Source organism: Eretmochelys imbricata, chromosome 10 (assembly GCF_965152235.1).
Source record: "Eretmochelys imbricata isolate rEreImb1 chromosome 10, rEreImb1.hap1, whole genome shotgun sequence".
Taxonomy (NCBI): Eukaryota; Metazoa; Chordata; order Testudines; family Cheloniidae; genus Eretmochelys; species Eretmochelys imbricata.
The window spans coordinates 9,682,473-9,706,946 of record NC_135581.1 but is presented as its reverse complement, the minus strand read 5'-3'; the positions used below and the strand labels follow the sequence as shown (position 1 = coordinate 9,706,946).

The 24,474-nt window shown below is 48.5% G+C and overlaps 1 long non-coding RNA gene across 3 annotated transcripts; it reads left to right on the top strand.

The window, feature by feature from the left end:
* Positions 1-17,829: 17,829 nt before the first annotated feature.
* On the top strand, positions 17,830-22,857 carry LOC144271030 (uncharacterized). 3 transcript variants are annotated; one of them, XR_013347292.1, is made up of 4 exons: positions 17,830-17,856; positions 18,359-18,513; positions 19,894-20,099; positions 20,185-22,857. It is a non-coding gene; the product is annotated as an uncharacterized LOC144271030 (long non-coding RNA). The 3 variants fall into 3 exon arrangements; XR_013347293.1 differs by lacking the exon at positions 17,830-17,856 and having other exon boundaries at positions 17,894-18,513; positions 20,185-20,514; positions 21,696-22,857; XR_013347291.1 differs by lacking the exon at positions 17,830-17,856 and having other exon boundaries at positions 17,894-18,513.
* The last annotated feature ends 1,617 nt before the right edge of the window (positions 22,858-24,474 follow it).

The following is a 24,474-nucleotide window of genomic DNA, read 5'->3' as shown; positions in this document are numbered from 1 at the left end:
CCGTATCCTTTGTAAGCAGCACTTCTTTAATCCCGTCTGAGGGAGAGGACCTGGCAATGCTGGGAGCCTGATGGAGAGCGGGCTGGGGACAAACAAATTGCCTGGAAAGTCTGGTGCAAGGCAAAGTGCCATCTGGACAAGCCAAGGTGTCAGGTTTTTTGCCCTCCAGAAGAGGTGCAAGGGGAGGGCTGAGTGATGTGAGGCACAGAGGGGCCGAGTGGGAGCGACGCACAGATGACTTGAGCTGCCTCAGGTGTCACAGCGACTGCAGGAGTCTTTGTACAGAGCCCTGCTTGCACTTCGGACAAGGCTCCATTCCCAGGCCCTTCTCTATTGGTTTGATGGGGGACCACGAGCTGGTCCCATTGTCACAGTGACGGTTCTGGGCAATGGCAGACCGTATTGGTGGAGGACTAGACTGGTGCTGGTGTGTATGATGAGTTCTGCAGTCACAACCAGGGGGGCTGGAGCAATTTGTGCAGGGGGGTGCCGAAAGCCATTGAACTGTAAACAGTGTATATAATGGAAACCTTTTCAAGCCAGGGGGTGCGCCAGGCAGCCACGCTAGTTCCAGCACTGATGGTCACACCAGCCACAACAGTGGCTGTTCACATTTTTCTTGCGTGTGATCTACCCCTGTTACCCAGGCTCCACTCTGACTCACCCTCTCTGACCAGTGGGGAAAGTGAGGCCAGCAGTACATGCGTCAGACCAAGCAGAGTCAGGCCTGTGACAAACAAGAAACCCAGGCAGGATGGTCCAACACAGAACAAGCAGCAGCCAGAGAAGTCTCTGCCATCAGACAATTTTCACCCACTACTGATCAGGGCCCGATTTAAACCGGCAGCCAACAGGTCCAAGTGTTACAGCTCAGCACCCATCCCCTGAGCCAGTCAGTCTCCTTGAGTCCTGTTCAATAAGTACAACATAGTCCGTGTGGGGGTCTTCCTGAGCACAGAGGTCTACCTGGACAAATTGCAGGTTCAGGGCTGTTTCATATTGTAGCAATCACACCAATTGCATCCCCGAAGTGCTTTGCAGAGTTAAATAATACACAATAGTTAGCAGCAGCAAGAGAGGGCCAGGGAGAGAGAGAACTTAGGAGCCATAGGCAAGGGAGAAAATATATGTTTTCAAATGAGGTTGGCAGTGAGCTGGCTCATCAGTGAGGTGGCGAGATACAGCCAGGGCTGCTTCCAACTTTTAAAATCCTGCATGTTAAGCTGGCTGACTTTTACTGCCGAGCCAATGAGCCACCTCCGGAAACGGGGCTAGGATGATTTTTGCTGCACTGCATGTGTATGTATAAACTATGATTTCCTAAGAGCATAAGAATGGCCATAGTGCGTCAGAGCAATGGTCCATCTAGCCCAGTATCCTGTCTTTCGACAGTAGCCGGTGCCAGATGCTACAAACGGAATGCGCCTGCCCTGGAGACACCTGTATAAATGTTTTTTGGGCTCCCTGCAGACCAAAGACCTACAAAATGTTAATAAAATCATATATTGGACCTATGTCTGTTGGTGGAAGGTACAAGCTATTGAGCTTCACAGAATTCTTCTTCCGGTCTGGGGAAGGAAACCAGAGTGTGAGCAAAATACAAGTTGGGACAGATTGTTACACAGAAGGCGGTTAACACAAGTGGTATCATGGAGCATGTAACTTATTCTTGGCTGCACCACTAGCTTGTCAGGCAAATCAGCAAACCGCGTTGCGCCTTGGTGTCCCCATCCGTCATATGCCTCCCAGGGTTCCTGGGAAGCTAAGTTCATAAGTGCTGGTCAAGTGCCTTGAGAGCCGTGACTGAAAAGCACTATCACAGGGCAGAGTGTTGTTACACATCACCGAGCTCTTCGCTGTTTTGTTTCATTCTCGACCCCAACTCTTTAAATAGCCTAGATCCGCAGGAGCGAACCCAAGCACTGAGCCCATCAAGACACCGTCGCTGATTAGCAGGTTTCTTCCACTGCTCCTGCTGCTGATTGTCTTTTTTTTTTTTTTTAATTATGCAAAGTCGTAATCAAGGTCCTGAATTAGCTACTCATCTTGGATTAATTAGTGAGGGATGCCAATCAGTTTCAGCAACAGGGAAAGGGCTCTGGATGGCTTCTGTTCATTTATCAGCATATCCCTAGGATTGTGTGTTTGTGTGCACACGTGTGGCTCTGTGAGTGACTGTGCTGATGGGTGTGATGCTCAGAGGAGTTCAATGAGCTGTATCAGCCAGGTTAGAAAAGTTATTTCTTAGCATGGTCCAGTGTGTGAAACACAGATTTAGGAGCTATCACACATGGGTCCTAGGCCTGGCTCTGCTACTATCTTGGTGAAATCACTTAACCTCTCTGCACCTTTGTTTCTCCACCTGTAGAATGGGGATAATCCCATTTATCTATGAGGCTCATCCCTGGCTGGATCTTGCTGAGGTGTGTTGAGATTCACACGTGGGCAGCTCTAGAGAAGAGAATGGCAGATATGTTGTTTTCTACATTGGTTTTGATGCTCTAGTTTTATTGCCATTTCTACAGGCTCCTTGTGGCTATTTTAGTTGGTCTCAGACATCTCTGGCTAGTTGTCCAGGGTATTTCAGGCAATGAGAAGTAAGATTGGGTGGGGTGAAGCAACGGGATTTGACACCTGCAGAGGCGTCCAGGGTTGTAGATGAATATAGGTACATGTGCGCAAAACCTTGGGAGTAAGTGGAGTAACTCAGAACAGACTCCAGCCTTAAGTCCTTAGGACCAATGGTATGGCTTGTGCATTTGCTCCAAGAGAGACCAGATGTCTCGATCCTGAGCCCACAGCTTACAGCTGTGTCTGCGAACATGGAGTCTACAAATGTGTGCTCATAACAGGACATATCCTCTCACAGTGCCCAGCTGGAGCACCTGGCCTGGACTCTGGGGATCTCCTTAGGACAAGGAGTCCTTCCAAGATGAGGCGTGGTAGCAGGCCTGGCCAATGCATGCTACTCTGGCTTCAGGGCTGGAAAAGGGTGCCTGGTGGAGCGGTCCCGAGTCCACAGGACATGGTAACTCATGGACACGCACAGCGGTGGATTTAGCACCCCCATTTCTAAAGAGCTGTTTCATGCAGCAGCATGAGGAGCTGCCACAGGGATGAAGAGGAGGACTTGCCTCATAGGAATAATGCAGCTTTGGGGCAGCTATAGGTGCCAGCACATAGAACACACCAACTCCAGGGCTGCAGTCTCTCTTCGCTTCTTTCCAGGTGCCTCTTGTCCTCGCTGCAGTGTGGGAGCCCAGTCCCATGCTGTCCCAACACCACCAGCTGGGCCTGTGCCATTCCACTGGGTAACATTCACTAGCTGCTGGTGCTCCATCTCCTCCAGTGATTCTGGCTGAGATTTCACACCCATTGTTACATATTTCAGGAGTCTCGCTCCACGGTTTCTCAGTCCAAGTGCCACAGGTAACCATGGGGACCAAATGTGGTACAATGAGATTTGCATACAATTCTGTACACGCACACCTAGGCACTATGGACTACATGCAATGCAAGGTCTACAAGAAAGTGGAGAGACCCCCTCCACCACACATCTACCTGTGTCCCTTCAACAGTGCCCCATCTCCTGGGAGAAGTAAAAACTGCCCTACTTCCCATGTCACAGAGGGAGGTGAAGAAGTGTTTGCAGGCTAGCAAGAAGAATCCGTTTCCCCTTCACTTTGCCCTGAGTCTCTCTGCCAGAGATTTGACTCTAAGTGATACCTTGTGACCACTGCTATTTACAGTCATAGCGCCTCCTGGCATTCAGACTCTGTGTTGCACTGTGCTGTACCTCTAACGCGCCCTTTGGATGCTTCCAAGGTGCTGCACTGCCTTATCCTTTGCCTTTGTGTTCTGGGACTAGGACCAAGACACTTCTCCAATATGGTCCCTTCTGGGGTATCAACCGTCCAATGTAATCAGCTTCAGTGAATGGTAAACAAGAAGGCCCCCTTCCCCTTTGCAGGACAATGTCAAAATCACCAGCTTCACTCTTGGGATTTTCCTCCCAAGTGAGTCTCTCCTGGACAGAGAGCCCGGCCTTCTCTGTCAGCTCCTGCAGGCTCAGTTATAAGACCCAGCTGTCTAATGAGCCTTACCTAGCTCTGCCCCCTCTGGCCAGAAGGCAGTCAGTCCATCAGCCCACAGGTGAGGCTCTTTCTCTTCTCTAGTTGGTGATGGGAGAAACCCCATCACATACCTATTATACCATCAGCTGTTAAAAGCATCTGCTCTAGTCTTCCCATATTATTACGAAGACCACTGGCAATGCCACACCTTGAAGGACCTCAGCAGCCCCTCGCTAACACTCCTCCCCCCCCTTCTGACTGCCTCTGAATGTTTACAAAGGGTTTCTTGGCCTCCTTCCCAGGACCATGCTTGGGGGCTCTGCAGCTTCCAGAAGTCCTTTCTACGTGCTGCAGTGTGTGTCGGCCATCTCTCCGTCCCCGGAGTTTCACCATGCAGCTGGATATTTCCATGAATCGATGTGAGGAACATCCGGATTTGTCAAATCAAGGATGGGTTTCATTTTCCTGATGGGGAGCCTCAACGGTCTCAGAGACTTTTGAGTTTCTTTTTAAGAGGCTAAGTAGTCGCCGATGACTTCAGTTACCACAGTAAGTATTTATTCCCTTAGCACTGCAGGGACAAGACAGCTCTGGGAGCATGTGCTGGATTCTAGTCCGGCTTATCTATCTAACTTTCTCAGAGTTTTATACTGCCACCCATCCGTGTAGTATCTTGCATTGTATCTCAGGCACTGGGCACCTTGCTTGTGAAATCAGTCACAATAGCCAGCTCCTCAGCCGCAGTGGGCAGGGCTGTTTTTTCTTGCTGGTGATTATTATTTATTGCTTGTATTGTGGTAGCACCTGGGGTCCAGGGTGCCCTTGTGCTAGTCCTGTACAAACACTTAGCACAGGGTACTCCTGCCCCAAGGAGCTTGCAGTCTAAGTATGAGACTAGAGTCAGCAGGGTCCACGAAGAGCCCTGCTTGACTCTCAGATCCCAGAGAGGATTTGCAGGGCTGGCGGTTAAAAACACTGGCTGCCTTCGTGCTTTCAGGTGGGCTCCTGCGGGTCGCGCTGGGAGCTGCGGTGTGCTAAGCTCTTTGGAGATTCTAGGCCCACCCATGGAACTCCGTGGTGCCATTCTTGCAGTCATGTGGCAGTAGTACTTGTCTGCAGCGAGCATCTGCCTAGATGAGAAAGCAGTGGGAACAGGACAGCTCACTACTAAGATCCTATGTGTACGGGTTCTACCCACTCTTGGAATTTGTGCCCTAGGCCGATGCACTATCACGCCAGTGGATGATCTGGATCTCCACTGGTACACCACCACTTGCTGAAGTTGGCCCTGCTGTATTTGCCTTTCAAGGCTCCAGAAAGAGCAGGGATTCAATGCAACAGCTCTTCAAAGGATGATCGATGATCGGGCTGGGAGTATTTAGCATAAAAAATGCACCTCTGAAATGTATTGTTCTGTGATCTGAGGAAACAAAATAGCAACCCGGAAGCATATTCTCTCCTTCTTAGTCTGACAGCTCTGCCAAGGGAAAAGCAGGGGAGAAGAAAGGGTGTTCAGCTGTCCAACGCAGCGGTTACTGGCTTGTGTGGCCCTCTGCACTCCGGGGGGAGCATGGGGGATGCTCTGTTTCAGTCTGCTGGCCTTGAGCACATGCTGTCTCCAGAGCAACATGAATCTCTTGGAATAAAGGTGCTACAGAAGCGCAAAAGGTATTACTGTGAAGCATGAGCTATTATCTGGGAATGCACAGAGTTTGCCAATGTCACCAAGAATGACTGGTGAGCCATAAGACTGAATAGCCCAGGCTGGCTGGGCATAAGCATCAGGGAGAGGCATTTAATCACTAGGTATTTAAGACCACAGTGACTCCTGTTTTGACTTTACTCCATATTATAGGGTGGCAGGTGGCAGGACCCTGCACAGAGATGCAGGACTATTCTGCTGATTCACCTTGGCATACAGACCCAGCATGTCCTATTTGTTCTAACTCAGGAGCATAGAATGGTACGGAGTTAAAACAGAGGGAAGTAGGAGCTGAAATAACTACTGAGAAACCCAAGGAACAGTCAAGCCTGGGAGACAGCTTAGGTTGAGGTTTTGTTTCATGTGGATGTTGGTTAAGGCAGCAATGAGGAAAGGATAAATCAGGTTTCACTGCGCGTGTGAGTACCGTGTTGGGAGCAGGGCAACTTACACTACATCAGCGGCATCACATAAACTGACAAACTTTCTCATAATCTCTAATGGCGGGATGAGGGGCCTCTTTCTTGTCTTTCACCTGTTCATTGACGTGGGAGAAAGATGCCCCTTCCCCACTCCAAAAGCTTGTAGTGGGGCCTGGCAGTGCTTCTCATTGCTAGTTAGCAAACAGCTGAAGCCGTCCCAGCACATGTACAGTTATTAGAGATGACTACTCTGCAGGGTGCAGCCTGCCCAAAGTCCTGTGCTAAGGAGCACTCCTAGTTCGCATTTATCCTCTCCCCCTCTTCAGGGGGTTGATCTGTAGGAACAGGGACCAGCCCAGCCCATTCTTTGCTGCTCTGCTCTGAGTCAATTAGTGGATCATGAAATGTGGGTGATATTGGTGGATCTGCTGCAGGGGAGGGGGAGACAGTCCAGAATCTGCTTTTCTACTAATTGGGAGCACTGGCCTTCATTCCAGGTGAGTTACAAGTATGTCAGAAAGATAAACGGGACTTTCCATTTGCTCTGTCTTATTAATTTGCCATCTGTGGTCATGGGCAGGGATCCTCCATTCAGGCTAGAACATGGATTTCTCCTTGAGCCCCGCGCACTGCGCCTGTCACCAATGTTCTGCTGCTGGGCATTCGAAGGGCCCAGAACACTCCAGACTCGGAGGATATCACTGGTCATAGGCAGGACCTAAAATAATTTAGGCAGTAACTTGGGGGAGGGGATAGGAGTGTCTTTTTTATTCTGTGTTTGCACAGCACAAGAGGGTCCTACTCCATGACCGGAGCTCCTAGGTGCTACAAACATAATAATACTGATTGATACATAATGGGAATAAATCCTTTGGCACAGCTGGAAAACTCAGCCAAACAGCAGAGCTTGCATAGACGAGTCACACTCATGTCGACATGTCACTGAAGATGGACCAGAACCATAAATTGTGGATGAGGATCTGAGGTGTCCATTCTGGGGTTTTACTTTGGCTCATTATAGAGATAAGAGTCATCCAGTCCCGACCCAACCAGCCCCAACATTCAGGGATGTTCAGATCTGGGGTTTGGTTTCATCCCGATCTCTTCTTGGGTCCAAAGCCAACTTGAGCCCAGGGTAAACACACACAGTTAATGCCGCAAGCCCTTTACGGCTTCTGGTTTGAACTGGGTTTTTGTTTCCTGCTGAACTGGATTCTCACAAACATCCATGCAGAGGAGGTGAATTGCATTTAACAAACTCTCTGGATCTTTTGTGTTCCTTGCAGGCATCAGTAATCCATGAATAACTGTGCACGGCTGTGTTCAAGCTACTGCATTCTTGTTGAATCTCAGACTTTCTTCTGCTAAGCTGGCTTTGTTGAAAAGCCACTGGTATTTTCTCATGGGGTGTACGGCTTACTCTCCTGAGCTGCCCTGGAGGAGCGCACTCCTGGGAAAGCATCTGAAGACGTAGGAGGCTATTTAGAGGCATAGTTTCCAAGAGAGGTTTGCATGCTGAGTTCCACTTCCAGGAGAGAATTGATGCAGAACATACGTACTCACAACACTATATATAACCAGTGAGCGTGTTTGTGTGTGTATATACCCACACACACACACACACATACATGCTGCTTATTCACATGCTCAGCCATTCTGTCCAATTCCTTGCAGTCTCCTCTCAGAAATGACAGCTCCCATGCCCTACTCAATGACGCTTGAGACCATCACCTGGAGGGCGATGGGTGAAATTATTTTGAGAAGACCTTATGAGCCTGCCTTTTGGAAGGATGGGTTGTGCAAATAGGCATCCGCTTGGGCACTTAATTTGTACTCACTGATTATGGTGACAGCACGTGGAATTGTGAAACGTGCACGTGCAAATGGGCAGTTGCGCACAGCTATAATTAACTGCACGTGCAGCTCTGTCATGCAAAAGCGTGCCTCTCCTTCTGAACATCAGACACTGGGGTGACGGGCGTTTCATGTGCCCAAAAAGGGTTGGTGCAACTAACGTGGGCTCAGCACAGTGCCCAGAAAATGAAGGGTGATGTGTGGAATTCGGGTATAAGGATCACCTTGAGTAATCCCCTCTTTTCATCATTTTATCCAAACAATCCCTACACAAAGATTTGTAAAAGTGTGAGCTTCCCAAATTAGACATTTGCATAAAAGCAAAATACCTTCATGGTGAGTTCTACCAGGCATGTGAATACCAAGGCAGGTCATTAAAGTTATAATTGGCTCTAATTAGCACTTCCACCAGCTGTAACATTCTTTACCTTCAGCCAAGTGGCACTCAAAAGGTGAGAATTTTTTTTCCTGCCTCTGAAATCATTAAGGAAATCAGCTCTGCTCTGATCCTTACAAATGACTGATCAGTCTAAATGAGAACAAAACACATCAGCACAAGTGGAGGGTGGCTGTTGGAAAGTAAAATTTGACACATACAGCTGAAAAGCCTCCCTTTATTGATCAGTAAAAGCAAATTCTGCTAGAAAGAGGTGAAAAAAGTAATATATGAAACACAATGGATCAGATTCTTCTCTCAGGTCCAATCCCAATCCAATAGTCTTTACAGCCAAATAAATCAAAGGGCCAGAATGATCCTATTCCTAGTGCCCAGAGATTAACCAGGATTCAGCCAGACCCAAGGAACATGGAGTTGATCAGAACAGAAAGAGCCCTAGTCAAGAACCCAACAGAACGAACCCAAGTCAAGAAGACCTTGTAGAAATTCAGGGCCATGTTCACAGAGCTAAGCAAATTCACCCCTAATGTGTTACGATTAAGTGTTCCACTCAGAATGCTGCTGGAGGACCCGATAGGATCAGTCTGGGGTGACAGACTCAAGAAGGGCTTTCGGGAATTTAAAATATAATTGTCATGGGAGCGCCAGTACTGAAATATTTTGAGAGTAACAAAGAGCCTAAAATCTGAGTTGATGCATGCTGGAAAGAGCAGAGAGCAGATGTTTTTCTCTTATCTCGCCCACCGTTGAATGTCAGGGAACTACGGGATGGTGACTGAAATGTAAATACAGCAAAATCCCTCCCTAGAATCACAGGAGAACACAGCCCCTTGTGCTGGTTGGGCCTGGACATGTAGCCCTCTGTGCTCAGTTCTTTATGCATGTCATTGACCTTGAGATTTTTGTCTAATAATGTTGGACCTTTAGTTTCTACATACTATGGAGCCGGACACATCAGAAATCCCTTTTACAGACAGTCTCTTCATTGCTGGTCTCAAAGGGCCTTTTTAAATGTGTGTACGTAGGTTGGATTCAAACTATTTTAGAGCTTCAGAGAATATCTCCCACGCATCCTCTTAGGATCACAGTGGATAGTGCTGGAAAAGACCTGTTAGATCAAGTCCATTTCCCAGCAAGGGAAGAATACGGTTTCCCAGTAGGGGCCTTATCCAGGACTGCCCTAACTCTCCATTCCCCATGCCCTTCCCTGCAGTCCCTGGGTTTTCATGGCATCTGCATAATATCCCCAGAACATTTTACATTACATTTTAACAGGTTGCTTTATTGATGGGAAATCCCGGGTGCCCTGGTGTTGGGCACCAGTGTACATTTCCACAAGAATACATGGCATCCCAGAATACGGTTTCTCAGGTTATTTCATTTTCCAGTGTGGAGGAAGGGAGGAGAAATCTGGAATAAGTTAGGAGGCTCCTTGCCTCCCAGCCTGCGAGCTTTTCATTTGGTAGGTTTCCCTTTATTTTGAAACTGGGTCAAGCAGCATTGAAAGAACATTCAAGCTAACAACCCCAGACTGAAATATCGTCGAATCTAAATTATTCAGGCCTGGTTAAAAAATGTAACAACCCAACAAAACTCAGAGATTAAACTAGATCCTAACACCCGCAAACAAGCCCACCCTCCTCTCGCACAGCCCCTCTGGTCTGAAGAAGGTGGGTTAGCCATGCTCAGCACCCACCATCGACAGAGGAGTGAAGTCTACGCCAGTGCTTCCACCCTCCCACCCTTTGCTCTAGGGATACGGAGACCTAATCCAGGATTTCATTGGTAGGTCTCTTTCACGATGGTGGACAGAATAATCTGGCTCCAAAGCAGTAATCTGGCATGGGACAGCAAAGGCACTAGGCAGGGTACTGAGACAAGCAAGGGCTCGTATGCCATGCAAGAGGAGGGTAAGCACAGAGGGCATGGGACATAGGCACTGACTTCGTGCATGCTCGGGGACTGGAGCACCCATGCGGAAGAAATGGTGGGTGCTCAGCACCCACCGGCAGCCCCCCCATCAGCTTCCCCACAGTGCCTCCCACCCGCTGGCCAGCCCCGGTCAGCTGTTTTGCAGCGTGCGGGGAGGCTGGGAGGGAGGCAGGGGGAGGAGCGCAGACATGGTGCGCTTGGGGGACGGGGCGGAAGGAGGCAGGAAGAGACGAGGTGGGGGTGGGAAGAGGCGGGGTGGGGCCTTGGGGGAAGGGGTGGAGTGGGGGCAAGGCCTGGGGCAGAGCCAGGGGTTGAGCACCCCCCAGCACATTGCAAAGTCAGCGACTGTGGCACTGGAAACCCACTTGGAAGGAATTCATCCTGAGTTCTAGCCGAGTCGAACAGATTGCCGCAGGGCCAGATTCTCAGCTCATATTAACTGGCACAACTCCAGTGAAATAAATGCAACGTTGTTAATTCACACTGGCTAAGGATCTGGCCCTATTATACAGCAGACTCACACTTAACCGATTTTCACCTGTGAAGGTGTTTCCTCTCCTTTCTATACCAGTTCTCAGGGCTTGTTGAAGGAGCGCCTTTATAAATGGAGAAATTACGGGTGACCCGGCAGGCCCCTGGTGTTCCACACAACTTGAAACAGGGAGCGATCACGCATCCTTCCCTCTGCAGCTGTTAGCTATTGTCAGTGATGAGCTGCCAGAAGCTGAAGAACTGGTTTCTTCAGTCGCTCTGGGTCTTCGGTAGCACTGAAGGACTGCAGGGCCGCCGGGTGAGTAGAAATTCTCAGGGGAGCCTCCCCAATGGAGAGTTCAGGCGGGACGGTCAGGACGGTCCCACGGGCCGCAGTTTGCCGAACCCCTTTAACAACCGGTTCTAAGCCAGCTGCAAAATTTAACCACCGGTTCGCACGAACGGGTGCGAACCAGCTCCAGCTCACTACTGGCTGTTGTACTTTTAAGTTACCGTTGTTTTAGTCAAGATCCCAGCCATGGTTGTGCACCACTGCGAGCGCTGTACTCTGTGGCAGGCGCTAGCAAGTGGCAATGCCAAATTTCTGTAATGTAGAAGAGCGACTAGAGCTGAACCCGGTTTCCTCCCTCTGGGCACCGCTCCTGTTGTGGGGCTTAAGCGCATTGCTCAGTAGTAGCTTGTGGTTTATTGAAAACTGTGTTAAAATGATAAAGCTCTTGGGGTTTTCCTGGTCCTGCTTGCAAGCTAGGGCTCTGTAAGGAAGCATGCAATCGGGATCTTTCAGCAGTTGGTCTTCCAAGAGCCAGCCTAGAGCAAGTTGGGGTGAGTTGTATCTCACTGCCTTAGGGAGCAGCCTGCTTTGTCTCTCTCTGGTTTGGGTTCTTGTGCATTAAAGTTCTGGATTCTAAGAAATAAAGTAGTGTTAGGTTGTGACTTTCCAGAAAGTTTATCTAACTTCTCTGCTTGTATGCCATGAACATAACATAGCTAAGGGTTTCCTTGATATAAAGCTGTCAGAGCTGAGCTGTCAGCTTCTTTAGGCACTGTGAGAAGTCCCTATGTATAGCCAAATGCATCTGAGCCAGGAACACGGTGCTTTCCCAGAGAGTGCACTGGCAGCTGACTCAAAGAACCCCCCTCAATATTTACAAGCCTCTGAAAACTGGAGCAGAGGCTGAGTCCTTAATGGAATGTACTTTCAGCCAGCACAATTTATTTAAAAGCAGACAGATCCTGCCAATTAAAAAAAATAAAACTAAAAAACCAACCCCTGCTGGCTTGGCTGCTTTCCATGATGTCAAGTGCCACTGGCTGTGAGGGCAAGGGGAGAACGTGGAGCTGACTGGACATGTGGGAAGGGACCTAGGAGAACGTGGAGCTGACTGGACGTGTGGGAAGGGACCTAGGAGAACGTGGAGCAGACTGGACGTGTGAGAAGGACCTAGGAGAATGGGCCCCTGCTGCCCCCTCTGAGCCCTCAGCCTCAACCCAATTGCCCCTGGCCCCCGCTGCCTCCCTACCCACCTCCCCATCCAGGGCTTAATTTGTCCCCGGGCTTGCTGGGGCTGCGTTAAGTCTGCTGTGAAAAGTGATATTAACAAACATACAAATGTTAATTTTTACAGCAGCAGACTTACTAGCTAGCAAGTCTAAAAAAAAGCAACCAAAAAAAGCAAAAGAAACGACCAAAAAAGACAAGAACGTGCAAAGCACCGTACGTGTGTTTCTATTCTGTTTAGGCTCAGTCAAGAACAGAGACAACTGTACATTATTTTTATTATTGAGTCTGTCAAAAACCCTACCTAAATAGATCACAGTGATTTGGCCATGTATATGTGCATATTGATTTGTTTTTCCTAAAGTTAATTAAGTATTTTAGGAAAATTGTCAGACCGGCCACCAGCAAGAGTTGGTGGCTGCACGCTGGGGCCACCAAAAAATTTGTTGTGAGAACCCCTGGTCTAAGCAACACATGAATGTAGCAGACAGTGGGAGAGGGGGAAAAGGGGAGGGGAAGACAATGCATTTAGGGTAGGTCTGGATTAGTAAAGTAGTTGAAGGGTCGCTGACACGGATTATCTAACCCCGACCTAATCACAACGTCTTCTCCTAATCCCTAAGGCCTGAGCCCAAGCCATCCGTGAGAGTCTTTCCACTGAATTCAGGGTATGTCTACACTGCAAGTGAAGGTGAGTGTGGTATAGCTGGGCATAACTGTCCTCGCTTTAATCTAGCTGGCATGGGTAACAATAACAGTGAAACCAAGGCAGCAAGGTCTACCCACCCATGTACAAACCCAGCAGGGACCCTGGACACATACTCAGGCAGCTAGCCCCTGTAGCCACATCTTCACTATTGTTACCCTGCTAGCTAGATTAAAGCAAGGACAGGTGTGTCTATCCATGCTAAAACCACACCTTCACTTGTAGTGTAGATGTACCCTTTGGGTCAGGCCCTTAAACTGTATTCACTTGCTAAATAACCACTGACTAGTTATATGAAACATCCCCTGCCTGTTATTTCTCAAAATCTCTGTTTCCAATTTATTTTTAACATTTCTAATTTGTAATAAATGTTAAGATTTCTGCCTTTTTTCTAATTCCTTTTGACCCTCTGCCTGTTTCTAGTTTATTTTTTTTAAAGATTTCTGCCTCTAGCTATAATTTCTATTTAAGCCTCCAACTGTTTCGAGGTTGTCTTTTTTAGACTATCTATTCCTATTTTTTGTAAACACCAGCTCTTTGTGTGTGTGTGTAGAAGTCATTCATGAGATGTCTATGCTAACAGTCGTGCCAACCTCATGCGCTCAAAAATCACAAGTAAGTGCCTCAAAAATCATGAGATTGGCTTAAAAATCCTGAGATTTTTAAACAAAATACATGTTACATTCTTGCTGTTTGCTTTCAGGAGTTTGAAGCTTTACCATGCGCTCGGATCACATTTTCGAGCTTTTTTCTGCAACCATGAGAGCTAGAAACTTACTTTAAAAGAACAACAACACAAGCTGAGATTCCCTCATAATCACATGAATCCGGGAGCTGGGGCTTGGAGAAAACATCATACATCACAGAATTCATAATAAAATTGTGAGAGTCGCCTCTTTAGCTGCCCACATCCAAGGAGGTGGTTCCCTATACATGTCCTAAGAGCATCGCCATCTGTCCTAGTCCCTAGGTGTGATGTATAACAACATAAATGCTGCTTGCTCTAGCCTGCATGGGGAATCTCCTCTGTTGCCTTTGCAGCAATGAGCAGTGCAGTTTATCACTGTCTGGCTCTCTCGCTTGACCATAGCTCAAAAGGCTTGGCATTGCCTAACTATTCTAATTTCACAGCCAGGTTGCTAATTCCTATGGCATATTTCCCCTCTGCTCCGTCTCCAGTAAAGTCAGCTCAGCCGCCTTGGTCCTGAAACAACGTAGTGAAATGGACACAAATTTTCAAAATGTTTCACTGTTGCTGAATCCACAAAAAAAGTTTTGGCTGAAAAATTTTGTCCAGCTCTGGTTATTTCCTCCTGTAAGGCTATAACCTCATTTCCAGTGCTTACTTTGCACCTCTGGGCTTGGCAGTTCATAGCCCAGGCACCTCTTTCTTTACAAATTAAGCACTGCTCATCTCGCTTCCATTGAAGTCATTGGGAATTTTGCCATTGGCTTCAATGGGAGCAAGACTGGGCCCAGAACACCACAGCAAGGCTTGAGCCTAGGAATCACTCGGCTCCCATTCACAAACCCAACATGTAAAAAAGCAAAAGGCCAGATGGACACAAACCCTTTATTTTGATATAGCTGCCTGTGTGGACACGTGGACCCCTGTGTGCAGATGTGGGGACAGTGGGATGTGACACTCTGAAGGTGTCATTTTGCCCTATGTCCCAAATTTAATTTGGTCACGGTGGGCTCTTATAATCGGACACATTGGCTGGCGGACTGCCCCATCCCACATCAATTTGTAGAGGTCACCTCCAGGGCTGGTTCCTGCCGTAAGCAGAACACCATCATCCTAGGGCTATGGTTCTCAACCACAGGTACATGTACCCCTGGGGGTAAGCAGAGGTCTTCCAGGGGGTACATCAACTCATCTAGATATTTGCCTACTTTTACAACAGGCTACATAAAAAGCACTAGCGAAATCAGTACAAACTAAAATTTCATACAATGGCTTGTTTATACTGCTCTATATACTGAACACTGAAATGTAAGTACAATATCGCTATTCCAATTTATTTATTTTATAATTATATGGTAAAAATGAGAAAGTCAGCAATTTTTCGGTAAATAGTGTGGCTGTGACACTTTTGTATTTTTATGTCTGATTTTTGTAAGCAAGTAATTTTTAAGTGAGGTGAAAGTTGGGGGTCCGCAAGACAAATCAGACTCCTGAAAAGGGGTACAGTAGTCTAGAAAGGTTGAAAGCCACTGTCCTAGGGCAACAGGCTATTTATTGCATGTGGCAGGCTGGGTGGAGAGGACATTTTTCATAGTTTTCCCAAAACCCTACAGCTGGCCCAGAGTAAACCATTTTCCTTTTGTCTGCTAAAGCTCTCCCAGGCTGGGCCTGGAGACACCATTAGTGGAGATCTCACCCAGCCCAGCCTGTGCCTTTGAGGATCTGGGGCCTGGGACCTTTCTCTGCAGAAATCTAGGGAGTGAAGCGTCCGTGTTCATGGGAAGTTCCTCATCTGTTTCAAACAGTGACGCGTCTTTCTTCATGGTGGTGTCGGCATTGTTACAGCAGCCACCAGCTGCCCCTCTGAACCATCTCTTTGGGCTGCTCCATGAGAGGCGGTTCCTTTGTCCTGTACAGATTGATTGATGTAAATGAGACTAATAGGTTTTAACTGAATAAGTTCAGGATAAATTGGGTTTCATCTCCACAAGAGCCAGATGGCACGATGATGTCGTTACAGAGAATGCTCCATTAGAGACACGCTTATTTGTTTATTTACTGGTGAATCCAAAATACTTCCTCGGAGTAAAGTGCACATTACACTTGGAAAACCCTGAACAGGTTTTGTGACTTTTAGTATGGAGCGTACAGTTCCGATTCTGGGCCTTTCCTAACCAAGAGTCACCGTGTCTAACACATTCAGCGATCACTAGCACCCTCTGTTATTAAATAGCCCTCTTCATCAGAACAACACACAGGGGCTGCAATGGGACCCAAGAACTTTACTGCCTGCTACACCGACTGTGGTTCATGAGGGAAAACACCTCTGAGATCACCGAGTCAGTCTTCCCTGGGGAGGCAGGACATATTGTCGTCCTGTGACAGAGGGCGAAATGCCAACCCCAAAACTGAACAAATCATGAGTCGAGCTCCAAAAATCATGAGATTGCCTTGAAAATCATGAGATTTCAGAGGCTTTCGGGCACACGCGGGTCACGTTTGCAAACTTTTCTCCACCACCCTGAAGGCTAGAAACTTTCTTTTAAAAAAAAACCGAAAGCCAAGATTCTCCTGCAAAGTCCTGGCTCCAGGATCTGGGGCTTCAAGAAAACCACTAACTATCGTGAGCCTATAAGATCGCGAGCGTGCGTATCAGCCAACACAGTGGATCTCAGTGTACGTCTACACTGCAGGCAGAGGGGTTCCTGCAGCACGTGCTAACTCTGCTTTAGCCAGCTCAAAAGCAGTGAAGCACGTCAGCGTGGGCCAGCCACTGAAGGACGCACCCAGGGTCCTGGTGGGCTTGTACCACCTGTGCTGCCATACTGACAGCGCTTCATTGTTACTGTTATTCAGGCTAGCTCGATCAAAGCTAGCTTGGGCCCATCTGCTGCAATCCTCTCTCTGATTGTAGGAGTGGGTGCCTTGCTGGCCAGGAAGGCGGAATACAAGTGCAATTGCCCTGAACTGTGACATGACTGCAGATGTAGCCATAACCTTAGCCAACAAGCCTAGAAAAGTTTCAGAGTAGCAGCCGTGTTAGTCTGTATTCGCAAAAAGAACAGGAGTACTTGTGGCACCTTAGAGACTAACCCATTTATTGGAGCATAAGCTTTCGTGAGCTATAGCTCACTTCATCGGATGCCTAGAAAAGACAACCACACCTGCTTTACCAGAACCTGCTCTTTTCAAGGAAGCAAATCCTTCTGGTTAAAATCAAAGGCAAAAGTATTATGGACAGGGGCTATACAATTGCAAACCAACAGGAAAATCGACTTTGGGGCATATTTTTGAACATAGCCTCATTGTCTGCCGCACCTGCTCATGTTACCTAAACCCTGGTTATGCTGCCCCCTAGTGTGGGGGGAGGGCGTATGCTGTTACATTCCATGATAAATTTCCCATCCCTTACCGGAGTTAATCCTGCTGCTGATCATTCCATGCTACTGCCTGTTGCCCGACTGGGTCCGTGCCATAGAAAGGCGAAAAGTGCCATGCGACTAATAAGATAAATGGCTGTGGCTGTTATTCACAAACTCAGGAGCTGCTGAAGTGCTTGTTGGCCCATGCAGTCTGCTGGTTCCTAATTGGCTTCATTTTTCATACTAGGAGATGGCATTTCTGTGAGACAGTACATAGCTAATGGAGAAAAGCGAGCTACATCCCAAACATAATCCTCAGTGCATCAGGGAAAGGCGATGTTCTGCTGGACCACCTTTGGTCAGCGGTTATCAAACATTCATTTTTCCACCTTCCATATTCCTGGGTTTCTCCTCCAGTGCGCACCTCCCGGAGAGACTGAGGTTCTGCCATGCTGACCTGTGCACCAGCAAAAATATTTTTAAAAGGGGGCAAATATATTTGCAGAAATGAGTCTGCCAGCTTTGGAAGAGCCCTGGGAGCTAAGCCCATCCCCTGAGACAGGCTGGTTCCATGAACTGAACTCTGTGGTGCAAAAACACGTGGCAACCCTAGTCCTGTGTTATCTTTAAGGACATATGTGAGCCAGGCTTCCAAGAAGGAGAATGACAGTGACTTTGCACATATACACCCCCTTTCATCCCAGGGTCGCAGAGCGCTTTACAAAACCAGGTCAGTGTCATTAGCCCCCGTTTAACAGACGGGGAAAGTGAGGCACAGAAGGGTGAAGGGAACTGCCCAAGGTGACCCAGCAAATCAATGACAGAGCCAACAATAGAAACCCGGTCCTCTGCCTTACAGTTGCCGCCTTGCTCCCTCCTAGGCCGTACACTGCATGCCTCTTCAAACTGGTCAGCATTTTTTTAAACGAAATTTCTTGTTATTGTTAAAAAATAGCCTTTTTCAAGAACTGTTGAGACATTTTTTTCTAACTGTTCCAGTGTTTACAAAACTTTCATGACATTTTTGTCAACAAAACAATTATTGAAATTATCAAAATGTTGCGCTTACCAAACTCTGGTTTTCTGGTAAATGAAAAATGTTGACAACCCTTTTGATAACGATTTTGATTTAAAATTTTCCGCCACCGTTTTCTTTTAATCTTGTGACATAGAAAGAACATTGCAATTTCCAAGTTTTCCCTGCATTTTTTGCCTCTAAATTTTTCACCCAGCTCTCTTGCCCAGGAGGCTGTTTGGCTGGCTGGTGCCACAGGCCCTGGCTCTGGCTCTGGTTCTTATTGAAAGTGGAACAGAAGCTAGTCTGATTAATCCCTAGGATGGATTTATTTCCTGGGGTGTGATCCCTGGCTCTGCAACCTGCGCTAAGGTGAGAGTCTGCATTCGCATTTGCCCTGACTGTCACTTAATATACCTCTGTTTTTTAGGCAGTCGTGTGAAAGGGAAGCAAACTGATGTTGTTTAGCAAAGTTATAAATCAGCAAAGGGGAAATAATCTCACAATAATAAGGAGAAAACCCTGTAACCAAGCACTGCCTAATTGCTCCGTGGTAGCTCTCAGGGAGAATGCTTAGTGAGATAGTGGCTAGGTCACAGGCACAAGGCTACAACTAGTAAAGGTGCAGTCCTGCTCTCACCCTCAGCTGTTGTGGTTCCTGCCACTTGCCTGGACTCATACCTGGAAGATCCCTCGGCAAGTGGCTCGTTCCACTGAAGGAGGGGGAGCTAGGATGTAGTTAACAGGAAGGAAGGGGAGTCGATGGGGAATTTCACCTCCCTTCACAGGGCTTGATTCACCATTGCCTGCCCCTCCTGTGTCATTTACATCCATGGGTATAAAACGTTATTAGATCAGAGTAATGGGAAGTCAGATCCACAATGTCCTTTCGGCAACAGAAAAGAAATGCCAGCATCTTATCGAGGCCACTTGTCTCTACCTGTGCCAGGGCTTTGAGCTTCACTTGCGAGGGCGAAGCGAGTGTACATGGCACACAGTCCTTCTGGCCCAACCTGCCTGCTTGCTCCTTCCTCTGAGCAGCTGTGTTACTGGAACAGACCAGGATCCCACTCCCGGGGGTGCTCACACAACGGGGTTCTTGGATATCTCCGGGCTTTGCCAACTTAGAGGCAGAGAAAAGACGCTTGGAAACTAAACCAACACAGTTCACTCTGTCAGGCTTCCCAGCCTTGACAGCGTCTCCTTCACTGTCTGCTTGGTGAAAGTGTGCCCCACACACCCTGCTCCTCAGCTGGGCAAACACTGGTTCCTGCCCACTAGACATGAGATCTTGGGAGGTGTGGAGAAACACTGTGGGGCTGAGAGAGCTCAAGGGGCTAGAGGCAAAGAGACTCTGAGCTGTAGCTCACGAAAGCTTATGCTCAAATAAATTGGTTAGACTCTAAGGTGCCACAAGTCCTCCTGTTCTTTTTGCGAATACAGACTAACACGGCTGCTGCTCTGAAACTTCCCTTCCTACTGTGGAACAGAGGGAGGCCTCCCTCTTTAGGAGTTAGAGGGGGATGGAGACAGGTTTTGGGGGGATGGCAGGAGAACTCTAGGATATGTTTAAACAGGCAAACACACACACATACACGCACACAGGCTTGGGTCTAACTAGGAAATTACACCAAAGAGTTCCCCTTTTGGGCCACTACCAGTTCAGCTGCCATGGATGAGATTTTAAAATTCCCTGCTTTAAACAATGTTTCTCTCTCTCTCTCTCTTTCTTTCTCTCTCCCCAAATTACAGCTGGACAAATACAACAAAAACTATTCCACTACTATTTGCTCTTAACTTTAAATTGAATCCACGTTGGCCGTGTTCTTTCTTCTTTCCCCTTCGTGCCTTCCCACAAACGTTCATGCAATCCAGTCAAATGCTAGTGAACGCCAAAGTTGCACTTGTGTATTTGTGTGGGATGTGCTTGCATGCTCATCCAACCAGGGAGCAAAAAGGTAATCACACCTGACTATTCTGACCAATCATAATTTACCAAGATAGTTTGACTAGTGAGTAATGAATCATGTTTGTGATCTACAGAACATTGCAAGAGTCACCAAACACTTTTGCTGAAGGAAAATAAAACGGGAAGAAATTGCCATCTGCCCAGGATTGTCCCACAAAGGAAAAAGAGACAAATTCCTTGGGTAAATTATTTGTTTTGGATTATTCACTCTGTTCTATTCCGAATGAAGAGGATGCTGAGCAACTGTTGCCTACTGTATCTCTCTAATTTCCTCCGGCATCATCACAGCCAGCACTGCGTCCCACAGGACCTGTGAGCTGATTTATGGAAGGTGGCACTTACTGACTACCAGAAGATTGTAACTCATAATGAGGCTCTTCAAAGTTGCAGCCAATGCATGTGAGGTGGGAAACAGGACTGCTGTTGTCTTTCCCCTCCTTGGCTCCTACCTACTTTATCTGTTCTGGTTCCAGAAAAGCCCCTTACTAGTCAGAAAGTAAAGAAAATGTCACATCCCCCTCTCCTTCCCCTAATGGGCTCAAACATTGTTTCTTTCAGTGGATACAGACATGGGCTACTTAGTCTGACATTAATATAGTTCTGGGGTGTACGTATCTGGGACCTTTCGGATGGCAGGGCCATGAATGAGGAGACCCAAAGTGTCAACTGCAAATGATGGAGCAAAGCCAGGGTTTGAATGGGTGGAAAATCCACAGCTGGAGAAGAACAGTTTGGTACTGAACTGCCATGGTCCTGGTACTATTCCAGGTGTATCCTCAGTTTGGAGACGTGTCCCCTTTTCTTAGCCTTTGTCTAAGGCAACACTTAGGACTAATATCCAAATCTGCTCTGGTGCCCAAACTTTCCAGCTGATATTGATGCAAGTCAGTGTAAGGCAGAGGGAGCTCGGCAGAGTTAGAGGGACAGAGACAGCTCTTGAGCATGGGTTAATGGGCACTGTGGGGACTAGAGGCAAAAAGACACTTCCTCCCTGCTCTATCTCTCTTTAGGAGCTAAAGGGATGGAGACAGGTTCTGCTGAGGGATACCAGCAGATCTTGGGTGTGGCTCTAATGTGTGTGGTTTGCTATAGTAGGTTGAAACCAATGAGTCTGAATGTGTAATATCCCCCCGAAGGGACCTGCCTCCATGCCCTCCACCAGAGATTTGGAGCAGCCAAAGTAGATCCAGCTCCCCAAGGGCCCATGCTGGGACAGGCTCTCTGGGAGGCTTCATTTCAGGTAGACAACTGGCCATGAGGGATGTAGCCAATAAACCTGCCTGTCCTTTACTTTAACCCTGACCAGATTGTGTCCTGCCCCGCATAGGAAGAATGGTGGAGGGTGAAGATTCCCCACCTACAGACATACTTTCTCCCCTGCAGGAGAGTGGGGCGGTTCCATTGGGGAGTGCATGAAGTGCTCTCTGCTAGCTCCACCCTTGGTGGGCCTGTGCCATTTTGCCTGTGTTTGAAAGGGTCCCTCCAGGATCCCAGTTCCCATGCCTTCTCCAAGCAAGTGAGCAGATCCTTCTGCTCTACAGCTTAGCCGAACGTTATTAAACCATAATCAACCCTTTTATTGCAGTATCATTACCTCAGGCCAAGAGATGGGGGCCATTGTCTGAGGATGAAGTGCCCCGGAAAGCTGGCAGCCTGGCCAAACGTGGGTGCAGGTCCGTAATTAAAGGAAGCGGGCAGTTAATGGAACAGCAGCAATGCCTCCAGCGAGATGCCAGGTGCGGCTCCAATGGTTTTAACCCTCAGGACTGCTCTGTCTTTGCCCCAGGGAAGTTTGCACTTGGTGGCAAGAACTTATTAATCAACAGCCAGTCCTTCTACACCATGAGACAGGGTTGGAGCATCAGGGCTGCTGCCTGACACCTCTTCCTGCCGTTTTTAGCAGCTTAAGAAATAAAATCAAGCATCTCAAAGTCCCTTTTAACGCAGTCCTGCTGGAGGAGGCTCCTCCCAGCTTGATATTAATGGCAGATGTTGCAGGGTGAAGCTGGCTTCTGCCCCTTTTTCCAGGTCTAGCCATTAACCCCTTCCTGCTCTGGTCCAGTTTGATCTTTGTTCACCCCATCACCAGCCTCTGTACCTCCTTTCTGGGTGCTCTGTCCCATTTTTTCTTGCCTCGCTCTGTTTCCTGTCCCACTTCTGCATGCCTGTCCCCAGTTTCCATGTGTCCTCCCCGGGGGCTCCAGCTCCTTATGCCCCATTCCACTTCCATCTGCTGTCTTAACAGACCAAGGGAGCTGCATGAGGCGAATCCACATGGTGGGAAGGTCCTGTCAGTGAGCACCAATGCACCCTGACAATGACTAGGGCTTTCCATTTACTCAGACTGCTGGGTCATGAGTCCATCATGCAGAATCACTAAAACTCATTGGCAATCACCTCAGAGCTTGTCCCCTGACAAAAAGCCCGAGAGAGGAGGCCCAGTCTGTGACTGTCTGTGGCACTCCATATTGGGTAAATACATTCTCTCCAATACCAGGGGCACAATGCACATTTGACTCTGAATTATAGGAGTGTAAGTTTGACTCCTGTCTGGCTCTCATACACGGTCTCTGGAAACAATCATGCACTGCCTTGGAATATGGATATAGATGATCTAATAGGTCTTTTCCATTTAAACGTCTTTGGTTCTGCTCACCAAAATTACATCATGAGTTTCCATTGGGGGATGGTATTTTTCTTCCTTCCCTGAACTATTGTGTATGGATTCTGTGCGTTATTAAACAGGTGCTGCGTTCCATCACAGAAGTGGCAGCATTTCAGTGATGTCTAGCATGAGCCCCCTGTATGGTTTGTACGGCAGTTTGCTGAGTTTGTCATATGCCTTTGAGATCCTCCAGGTGCAACAGGAATGTAAGATTGTATTCTTTAGTTAAGTGGCTTTGAAGCTGAATGTGTTCTGCCAGTTTTATTCAGGAGGAGAGTGGGGAGAAGGGGGGGCAGTGGAGTCATTTTCTAGTGGGGCTCACAAGCAAAAGCTAGTTGAGAAGAAGGTGTGTGGAACTGTTTTTCCGCTCTGTTTGTCTTGTCTTGTCAGGGTTTCTGTTTGGTATGTGGGAAGGAGAGCAGGTTGGGTGCTCCAACTCTGGCACCTGGGCACTGGCAGTCACTGCTATCGGAGAATGCACCTGTACATGTTGCCATTCAGCTGCTGGATACAGGCAGTGACTCGATGGGCCCGATTCCTCACGGTCACTCATTCACACCTGTGCTAAGTGCAGGGGGTGGAAAATCCTGCTATTCAGGTAGGGTAGCGCTTTGCAAGGCAGGGGGAAACCAGGCCGAGTGTCACTCGCTGGCCTGCTCCCATTAAATCAAGCTCCCATTTACTTCCATAGGAGTAACATTAACACCCTGAATCAGGTGCCCATGTAGCTTGGGTGCTTGGTATCACTCAGCCTTCAGCCTCAGGCCTCACTGTGGCCCTGAGACACCAACAATTCCTAATCGTTGGGTTGTTGTTCCCAAATGGTCCACATGGAGATCAGGGTTTGGCACTATTTATTAATGAGAGTAACAACAGATTACGTTTATCTAGCACCTTTTCTTCCAAAGGGCTTGGTTCAATGTATACATGTATCAGTTCATCCTGGAATGCGGCCACCTCTGGGGTGAGAAACAGCCCCTATTTAACCGTGCACAGCAACACTGTGGCTCCATCAGCGAAGGAGAAGACTCCTGGCTCCAACTGAAACGATGGGGAAGTTTAGGTAGGCAGAATGTGACCCCCGCATTAGCCCTGTCTCTTAATATTATTATTGATGATGGGTAGGGCCTTCCCCGATCAAGGCTCCGGGCCCCACAGCGAGGCGCTGTACAGAGAAGTAACAAAGGGGTCCCTGCCCTGCAGAGCTGCCAGTCTAGGTGTGGGGCAGGATGGACCGAACAGACCGTGGAGGGTGGGGTGGGAGGAGGCGGTTACAGCAAAGCAAACAGCCATCTCAGCTGCCCATCGGCCTAGCCAGCGTGGGGCAGGGCAGTTTGTGGGCAGTTTGGGGGGGGGGGGTTGCAATACTCCTGCTCCGACGGTGAAAAGCCCCACCAAGCAGCAAGGCCCATGGCCCTGTCTGCCAGCCAGGGGCCAGCGCCTCCAGCAGCACGGCGGCCCCCAGCCTGGCGCCCGGGCGCTGGCTCAGACCGGCCCGGGGGAAGCTGCCACCCGCCCCAGGGCTGGCCGCGCCCCTGGTGCGCCGGGCTGCTCCCACCCAGCCCAGCGCCCCCAGGCCAAACCGCCAGGGCTGCTGCCTTGGCGCCTGGCTCCAGCGCCCGCCCCCTGCGCAGGGCACAGCTGGACCCGTGGCCTGGCCGGGGGCAGGGGGTGACCGGGCACCCAGGGGCGGGGAGGA